This window comes from Oreochromis niloticus, linkage group LG20, assembly GCF_001858045.2.
Source record: "Oreochromis niloticus isolate F11D_XX linkage group LG20, O_niloticus_UMD_NMBU, whole genome shotgun sequence".
Taxonomy (NCBI): Eukaryota; Metazoa; Chordata; class Actinopteri; order Cichliformes; family Cichlidae; genus Oreochromis; species Oreochromis niloticus.
The window spans coordinates 15,347,005-15,356,906 of NC_031984.2; the positions used below are offsets into that span (position 1 = coordinate 15,347,005).

Consider the following 9,902-nt stretch of genomic DNA (forward strand, 5'->3'; position numbering starts at 1 on the left):
GTCCAGCAGCTTTATGGTGGTTCTTCAGTGTCTTGGGGGCTACATTTTTGAACCGTGACACACATGCACTCACAGGGCGAAAACAACAACAGCTACGTTTTTGCAGCTAGTAATTAATGTCTCCCCTTTGACTCATCAAGGCCACTTGTCTGCCAAACACATTCCAACCAGCCTACAGTGCTAATGCATACCAGCCTACTGCTGCAGTCCTTCTGACAATGCCTGACTTATGTGTGTGTGTTTATAAATCTACATTCTGTCTATACGTTTGGTGAGCTATAAGAGGAGATCATGTTTAATAAATGGCTGTTATTTTAGAGTAGATCCTATTCCGCTGTGACTTGTTGTAGGCAGGTTTATTGCTTTTACTTAACGTGCAAGGACATTGCTGTTTGTTTGATTTATTAACGCACTGGATGCCTGCAAAGACATGTTCAAATACTCGCACACAACCTTCTTAAGATGTCGCAGAGGTTGACTGTCTCTGTGAGCTTTATATTCCCACCGTGGCCATGGCACGTCTAACATGCCAGCCCATCAAAATGTGGCAGGAAGTGGAGCGGAGTGCCTTTGTGCTGGATTCAGTTGCATCAAATCAATCAGCCTTCATCTGCTTTTTTTGAAAGTGATGCTCATTGGATTGACTTACAAAGCTATCAGTTAGGAGCTCATCTACATACAATTTCCATAAATATCAAACAGAGCCAAAGGGGCTGGAGATAAACAAAAACTGGAGCATTTTACTTGCCATCAGCTACAGATTTAAGGCTAAGTAATCATGACTTTAAAGTTGATCGATGCATCCTGAACACATGTGTTATCACAGAGCACATTTATGCAACCCGTAGGCTAACTTCATTATCTTTAGGCACTGAGGGGCATGGCTAAAATGTTAGCACTTATTGCATTAGGAGTTAATGGTTAGAGGGATCATTATGTGCATCTCTGTGGGTTGATAACAAGGCATGTGCTCTGTGTCTGTGTGAGGGCGGTGAGTCTCTGAACTCTTCATTTCCAGAATCCCAAGCAGCACTGTTGCAGGATGAACAGAGCCCCTCTGTTCTAAATTAGACCTGGTAACAGAGAACACGGAATTAGCAAAGTGCAGACTGCAGCACTAGGCTGCCAAACTGCAGTCAGACTAGGAAAGAAAGGTGAAGAGTCCATCTACTGTTCTGCTCCTATGTCACTTATATTGTGACCTGAGTCTTGCTCTGCTTGACTGCATAAAGCATGAAAGAGCTTCAGTTATGAGTCACTGCCTTTATCCAGCTTTATATACACTGGATTAGGCATGACTTTGTAACACAAATGACTGAAAACAAATGGCCATAAGAGTCCTCGGTTACTGTTGACTACGTAAAAATAGCCAGGTTCAAACAATATTTAAGGAGATGTTTTGTTTTGGGTTTTCTTTTGGGGGGGGGGGGTGAACTGGATGTTTTTGTAAAAAGACGTTGGGGGCATAAAAAGAGATAGTTTTAGCCTTGCTAGCAGCTTGGCTTTGGGAAGGCAATGCCTACACCAAAATATCTCAACAAATCATTCTAGTGGTCACGTATTCTCCTAATTTTGGTTATTATGATTTGTTTTTACGACATCACTAGGCTGACATTTACGAATTTTACTGAAATCCTTTTTGCACAGATACAGACTTTCCTTCTTGCTTGTGTCTCTATCACTTTTTGCTTACTAGTATCGCTATAGGGCTGAACTGTTGGATGGAGCTTTTACATTAACATTGGTGATTCTATGGACATTGGTGCAAAAAATACTTACTTAAACTAATCACATTCTCATTAGCCTTAGCTGTACTTTTTGATTAACGCAAATGAGCATATCAGCATGCTAAATTCACACAAGAGAAGAACAGAGCTGACGAGCCCAAAGACTGAGGCCGATGTGGAAGCGCCTTCAACCTCCTCTGGTTTCAAAAAATCAGTTCAGTTTGAATGGAAGTCAATGGAAAATGACCCTTTATATTTCACCTCAGTATTCCTGATGAATTTATGGCTGTCAGTTGCTAATTTTGCTAAGTTATTCATGTTATTAGCTAGTTTCAAATTAGTGAATACAACAAAATGTTCATTTTGTAAATAACTGTTTCCATTAGTGTAAAAAAACACCAATGGCAAAGCAGAGTATGTTTTAGAGTGGTCCCTTCTTGTGACTGACAAATTAATAATGCTCAACTCAAAACCACTTAACTAGAATTTACTAACTAACTATGTAACATTATAAAATTATCCTTTAAGTTAAATCGAGCAAGAATCCAGAGTTGGTGTTTTTTTTTTTTTTGTCAACTGTCCATAACCTCAAAGATATCATGGATAAAAGCAATCGGCATACATCCCCTGACAGCAACCACCGTTTTTTTCTTTTCCTTGCCAGATTTTCAGGTGCTTCCACTACAGAGAGTCTGTCAAGATGAAAAGGATGTTTTACAGTGGGCTTGTTTGGAGGACTGGGCACCTGTTCTGAGACAACCATATCCCTCACACAATCCTGGCAAATAGGCGATTCTGGGCTGGCTTAGAGGAAATGAAGAAGGACGTGCCTGGTCTCCATGGTGAACAACAGAAACAGGGCATACCCCGCCTCTCCATATGTGGGACCGGGGGTATTGTGTGTCTGCTCCATCAACACTCATAGGCGAAGAGGACAGGGTGTCCCTCGGGTGGACGCATATGGAGCGGTAAGTGGGAGGGTGTCAATGTGTGTACACACGCACAGTGAGAGACCAAGAGGTGAAAGACCATTTACACATATATATACAGATGGCAACATTCATATGCCTATGTGCCCCAAAACAAAACTCAAAAGAAGACACACACACAGCTGCTGGGATGAAAGGAGTCAACAATTCACAAAAGACACACACACACAGAAAGTGTCCAGTGGAAGCACAACAGCGGACAGGCTTTGATCTACTCAGAACTTCCACAGGAAGACTTTATATATCCATCTGTCATGAAAAACTCAAACTGCTGCGATGTTTGAGTACACGGGGTGACACAATGAAAGCGTCATCTCCTCAGACAATGATGAAAAAATACAACAGACAAAAGCAATAAATCTCCAGGCTCCTCTTTGCTGCTGGTTAGTCGGTCTCCAAACTTAGATGAAATGCACACGTCTGCTCGACTTACTGACTTACGTCTAAACAAATGTTCTGCCATTTCAAGTGTCTGTCTATAAATCTGATTACTTACTGTAGAGGAGAGGGTGTGTGGGGTGTGTGAAAGCACTAACACAGCTAATGACTGCACACTGAATACTTTCAGAAATGATGCAAAGGCCTCTTGATCAAATAAACTCTATTCCTTGTAACTGAAATTTTCAAAGTGGAAGTGCTTGTTTGGGTTAGCTTTAACCACATCACAGCAAATGGTCATTCCAAGATGTAGCACTTGTACTGCTTTTTGAGCAGCGCCACAGTGATTTCAACACATCTATGTGACTGTGGAATTTTTAAGTGAATTTTTGCCTTTGTACAAATAAAGCGTACTATCTTATGAATGCTTTCAAATTCTCTTTAAGCTGCAGCTAATAGTAAAAACATCATTAAAGTTTAAACCTCTGCTTCAGTGCTACAGTGTTGTGTGGTGAGTCAAGAAAAACTTTCTTCTAGTCTTCAGTGAAGAGCTGCTAAATCCTGATCAGACCAAAGAAACATTTTGCATCACCCACGTTAGATTATGAAGACAAAAAAGAAGAAATACAGAAATTGACAATAAAACACTCAAAACAGTTTCTAACAAGAATCTGATTGAGAATATCTTCTTTACAGTAAATCCCTTTTAGTATAGTTCAGCAACATATACTGCAAGAATAATGAGCACTCGATTGAAGAATTAAACGGTTACACCAGTACAGCTGCACTTCCATAACCTCTCCAGGGTCGAGAGGCAAAAAAAGAGAGAGGAGAAGAGGGCTTTAGTTGTGAAACAGGAGAGGCTTGAAATTAAAGAGTAGTGTTTCATCTCTCGGCATGTCTGTCTCAGCTCTGTCACATATAATGGGAGGGGTCAGCCCTCGGCACAGAGGGGACTGTCCTCTGCTATCAGCCCACCGCTTCATCTAGCGTTAAAGCATAACCGTGTAAGCCTGCAGTGCAAGTCGCCTGTCAACCGCAGGGCCCCAGAGAGGGTTATCAGACCCCTGAGCTGTCGGCTGCTCCTGCAGCAGAGAGAAGGGCCAGCGGTCACATTCACTGCGGCCACCGCGCCTAAATGTGGGCTGACGCTGATAAGATTACCCCACGGCAGTGTGTTTTTTAAAGAGTCAGTAAAACTTCAAGATTTCTGATTTCAGATTCTATAAACAAAGCGGCTGAAAAGCTGTCTTTATAATGAACGCGCCTAATTGAAAATCCTGTGATGACACGCCTTCTGAAACTTTGTGGGTTTGCCAGCTGGGTGGTGGTGGGGGTTAATAAATTTTTAGCCATTTATACACACAATAATCTTATTCACACAAGCTGTAGAGCCACTGTTTATTTACATCACTGATATTGGAAACGGCTGCATTTTAAAAGTGGCAGGAATCGTTACTGTCAAGGCTTCTTCTTGTCATAGCAACTTACAGTCATGTCAGTTTGTCTATACAGCTTAGACACAGATAGCGTTCTGTGGCAGAATCTGCATACTTACAAGGGAACCCGGCAGCTAATGAACAGCAGCGTAATTGACACACTAGCACGGGAGTCTATAAAATGCCATCAGTTTCGCTCACTGTCAGGGTGGAGCAGTATTTATTTAGTTCTAGCTCAATGGGGATTAATAAGCATATACCCTTGAAGGAACGTGGCCACTCTGCGATTGATCAGTTCTAGATGCAGTTGTTTTTACAAAGAAACACGTCCCCTCATTAGGGTAAACCCCAATCCCTCCCTTCTTCTCATTATTGGCAGTGGGGGGGGGGTAACAGAAAAACAACACAAACATGCAGACAGTGAACCTTACAGGGAGATGTTTGTGGGATGTCGATTGTTATATATATACATATAAATATATATATGCCATGTGGCTGTTGGACCCAGGCGCAGCGTGTCACTGTCTGAGCCTGTATTTACACTGGCTTTAGTTAGCATAGGGACAGTAGGGCCCAGGCGTACATATTGTACAACTGTCATTTAACTGTCAAATCCCCCCAAACAAAAAATAAACAAATAAATAAAAATCTGGTTTCATACAAAAATCTTCAGCAGATTTCGTATGCTGTTCCCGAGTGTTTATCCCTCTGGATACAACATTGAAATTTTCTAATCATTTGCCTTGCCTTGCCTTACAATGGCATGTCTCTTATTATCAGAGAGCTCCTACTAGGACCATATATCATTTTGAATGGCTTTTTGGCATGGTGGAGAATACACTTTGGCAGGGTATTAACTCCAGCTTTTATCCCATCCTTCTTACTGGATGAAGGTCACTCCCTCTATCTGCAAAATGACTTTTCTCTCTTCTCTTTCATCCCTGCTTTCCTCCCATCCTCCACACCAGGGCATGAGTCAGAGAATCTGACACCTCACAGGAGAGGAGAGTAGAGGGAGGAGAAAGTGAGCGAGATGGGAGACAAACTGAGGAAGAAAACAAGCAGAGATGGAGACAGTTGGAGGGAAGAGAGACAAGTTGATCAATATCTCGGAGAAACAAGGAACCTGAGACGATTTGGAGTGGCCCCCGCTTCCTTGAGGTACAAGATGCTGCATTAAACATGGCAAATCCATCAGTGCACAGATGGTGCAGGAGTCCTCATCATAATTCTCAGCTGTGCAATGTCCTTTATAGTTGCGCACAGTTCGTCTGCAGGATTATACTGTTTGCAGCATCACTACGCTTAAGTTGGCTGACTCAATGGTGTATTATTTGACATAAAACATTACCGTGCACGTTGAGCTGAAACTACGGATTACATAAGCTTCAAAACAAACTGAGCACAAACCCAAAAATAGTGCGGTCCCTGTTAAATATTTCACGCACTCGGCAGCTGAAGGGGGGATAAAAAGCTTCTCTCCTTCTCTGTCGCATACAAACACACACACACACACACACATAGATGCAGATGGCCAATTGAAAGAAAAACCTCCATTTAGTGTTCTGTAGAGCAGAGCGGATTACTTTCGTGAAGACAGTCTTTTAGCTTATTCGCACGACATACAGGACTTACTGGATTTGAGTGTTTAGAATACACCTATCATTACTTCTTAAGGCGCTCTGTAAAGACAGCATAAAAGGTCCTCTTTGACGGTAACTTCTGGACTAAATAAATCATGCTCATGAGACTCTTTGTGAGACACAACAGGAGAGTCATGAGGCTTGCTTGGTCAATCTTTGGAGCTCAGCACAGAGCTATCTTTTCATAGCAGGGACAGCCCGAAGCTCTGTCAGCCACTGGGTCTGTTTAAAGAACAGCAGCGAGGGTCACATTGTGTAGAGAAGAAAGGGTCTCTTCATAGCAATACAAGAAGGTCCAAAAAAGGCTCTCTGTGCTGTTTATATGTAGGGAGGGCGCCAGATCACAAATCAACAAGTACTCATGTAATGTTGTTCCATAGCTTTTTTGTGTCTCATGGTAAAGCATAAGAATAATAATGATCACAATGGGAGTACAGCCTCAAGTGTCTGTAGTTATTAGATAGTGACAAGCACAGGTTAATCACTCAAAAGCAGGTTAATTGCTACAGGGGATTTATCTCAAGTATTAGAGAGGAAATTAATATGTATTAAAAAAAATGCTCCTGTGACACAACATGTAAATTAAAGCCTGAAAGAAGATGATGATACTTCTAAGCTTCAAACACTGCAAGTTATTACAATTTAATTACTGCTGAAAAGCAGAAAAAATAAGACAAAAATAAGTCTGTGGTGAAATAAAATCAATAGAATAATATTGAAATCTGCATGCAATTTAAGCTGTTTGCTGTCCCATGCGCTGCTTTCACTAAATTATACAAGAATGCTCTTCCTGTATTCTCCTTATGAGTAAAAAGTCATTGAATATCCCCTCGTATCGCTCTGCAGAACTCTTTATTAGAGTAAAGCTGCTGTGCTGAGTTACATTTACTTGATGACTGCAAAGCAAAACTAAGCATTGTGCCTTTTTTCTCCCTCCTGCTTCTCTCTGCAACAACAGCATCTTAGTAGATGAGAGGGATTATTGGCAGTTCCCAGACGTTGGAGCAGCACGTGTCAGGTCTGGCTTCTGTTATTTATGAGGCCTCTCAGCCCCAGCCCTCACTCTGCAGCAGAGATGCAGGTGGGGTTTCATTATTGAAGATGTTCTTCCACTTCTTATTAGATCTCTGACTCTCAGAGTGCATTAAGGAATTGCAGCTGGACAGAGAATCAGCAATACATGATGGCCCGCCTCTTTGACCCCTGGAGTGTTTCTAAAAGATACGTGTGCCTCTTACATCAGACAAATTGTATGTCCTACTCCCTTCCCAGAAATAAATAGTGTTTGCACTCAAGCAGATGCCCCGTTCACCACACACAGATGAAAATTCAGTTTCTTATTGATCTCGGCTTTGTCCTTTGAGAACACATATCTAAATCATGTTCTGCTCCTTCAGTAGAACCGCCATACAACGCACTGCATCCGAGCCAAACATCTATACTCTAAGTAATGTGCAATCCTCTAATTGTGCCCCCATTTCTCTCCGGATGTGCACATGCAAGATTCATGAGCATCTCCAGGCAGCGAGGATGATGATTTCCTAAATCGATGAGAAGGTCCACACTCAGATGTTTTTAATTGATTCTATTGTACTAAGGAGCCTAAAAAATATGCTCAGATTATTGCAAAATACAAATGAAACTGCAAGTGAAAACTGAAATACAAGAGCCAATATATTTGGAAGCAACAGCTAAATGAGAATAATCCTGTAAGGAGTACTGTTTATGAACAGTGCGTGCACAATTGAGAGGAAAGTCAAAGAGTGTCAGTTGTGTTATTGTTTAGAAACTTACAGTTGAGCAAATGTGGACGGATTCATACATTTAGGGTAAATTATAAACATTTCCAGACAAACTGCGTTTGCACAATATATATATAATTTTTCGGGGTAGGGGTCAGCTTGTTATGATAGTTCTTCCATCCGGTGTAATACAAGTGCAGTTAGGCATCTTGGTGAATAATGGTGCTGTCACATACACTCGCTGCCTCAGCACCAAGCGGGCGCCCACAGTACGGGACTTGTTGAGAATGATCTTTGTGTTTCAGGACGGGCCTGGCCAACGGGGTCCACTTTCATTATCATAAAACCGTGCACACACAAGAGCCCAATTGTCTCCCCGCTCTTACTGCTGTCCCCTGCTCATCTGGGGACTTTCTGCCATATGCTGGATTTAACAACCCAGTCATTTTACGGCTTCATTAATTCAGCTCCACACACAAATGATTTCATCCTACACTGTTCTCATATGAGTGCGCACGAGTAAAAACATTAGGGACTGTAGTAATTTAGAACGACGGCAGGAATTAGGCAGTTAAAGGGCCTGATTGTGGTTGTTGAGACGAATGTGTAAGCTAAATTGTAAATATATGGCTTGATGTAGGCCTAATTCGAGAAATAAGACACTATATTTGAAGCCGACAGCGAGCAAGAATGTCACGTATTGGATAAGAGGTGTTTTAAGTTGGAGAATAGGGAACTAGCTGTCCAAAAATGTGCCTTTCCAAATAAGCCGACACTTACCTGATTTCATGCAAAAGGTCGTAGTCAGCAGTTCCCTCTAAACTATCCCCATGGATCTGTGTTGGCCGGGCTTTGTATCCACATAGAGTCCAATGACACGGAGGTGTAGTGCGGACTGTCCTCCCGGAGTGTCAGCAGACTGGAGTGCAGAGCGCCTGTGCGCTGAGGAGAGAGAGAGACACACACACAGATGCAGGCAGCGACCACCCCGCTCACCCTGATCGCCAGTAACCGAGGCAGCCCGTGGGACAGAGCCGAGTGCTCTTTGGGTAAAAATCCTCCGGTTCAGCTGCTTCCAAGTGTCTGCATCCCTGCCTCGGTCGGTGTGCTGCTTTTGTGATCCTTCCAGTCCCCACAGGACCTCTGCTGAGAGCGTGCCGCGCCTCTTCGCCCTGTGCGTCGCACCGCAGATTGACACACTCAAGATCACGAGTGCTTGCTCGGTCTCACTGTACACCAACTTGTGTCAGTCATAAAACGGAATCGGATGGAGAAATGCACAGTGATCGGGAGAAGTTTCATATCTGAAGGGTATGCCAACTTAGCCTACTTTTTTTTTTTTAAATTCACAAAACATTACATCACAACTGATTTTAACTAACCACCTTAAACATTATCCCGATGAGTGCAAGACAGATTACCCATCTTTGAGTACAGTTTCAGGCTTTAGGCTTTACATATAAATGATAACGGTAATTTTAATAATGCAAATATTTAGTCAATTTATAAAATGTGCAGATCAAAATTCACTGGCTCCAGCAAAGTTGGTGGTGCAGGGCTTAAATTTAAGCTTTCTTTTGAAGTTTTAAACCATTAACTTTCTCTCACATGGCGCCATCTAGTGTCTATGTCTTGATATTGCTGTTGTTTTAAGCGTTTCTACAAAGGGGAGGGGCACAGTAATAATCTGTGTATAATTTTAAATAATTCTCAGTATATACTCTTTCTGAAGTCACTTATCCTGTGAAGGGATGGGACTGTGATGACTTTAAATTACGCTGATTTTTCATAAGTCTTGGCATTCCCTTCTAAGAAATGTGAAATTAACAACATTAAAGTGCCAGAAGGAAGCAAATTTGTCTGTTTCACACCAAGCAAAAGACACCTACAGCGAATTTCACTTCACGAAAAACAGCTCATTAATTTAAAAACACTAGAGCAAGACATCCAGACAGCTCCCACCGCTCCCGAATGAAGGAGGAAC

General features: G+C 42.1%; 1 protein-coding gene across 2 annotated transcripts in view; it reads right to left on the bottom strand.

Moving 5' to 3' along the window:
- LOC100695192 (poly(rC)-binding protein 4) overlaps window positions 1–9,186 on the bottom strand; it is a 34,574-nt gene extending 25,388 nt beyond the window's left edge. For both annotated transcript variants that reach the window (XM_003439020.5, XM_005448775.4), the window contains exon 1: window positions 8,699–9,186. The gene's annotated coding sequence lies outside the window, so the exon portion shown is untranslated. The remainder of the gene's footprint in view (window positions 1–8,698) is intronic.
- Window positions 9,187–9,902: the final 716 nt, after the last annotated feature.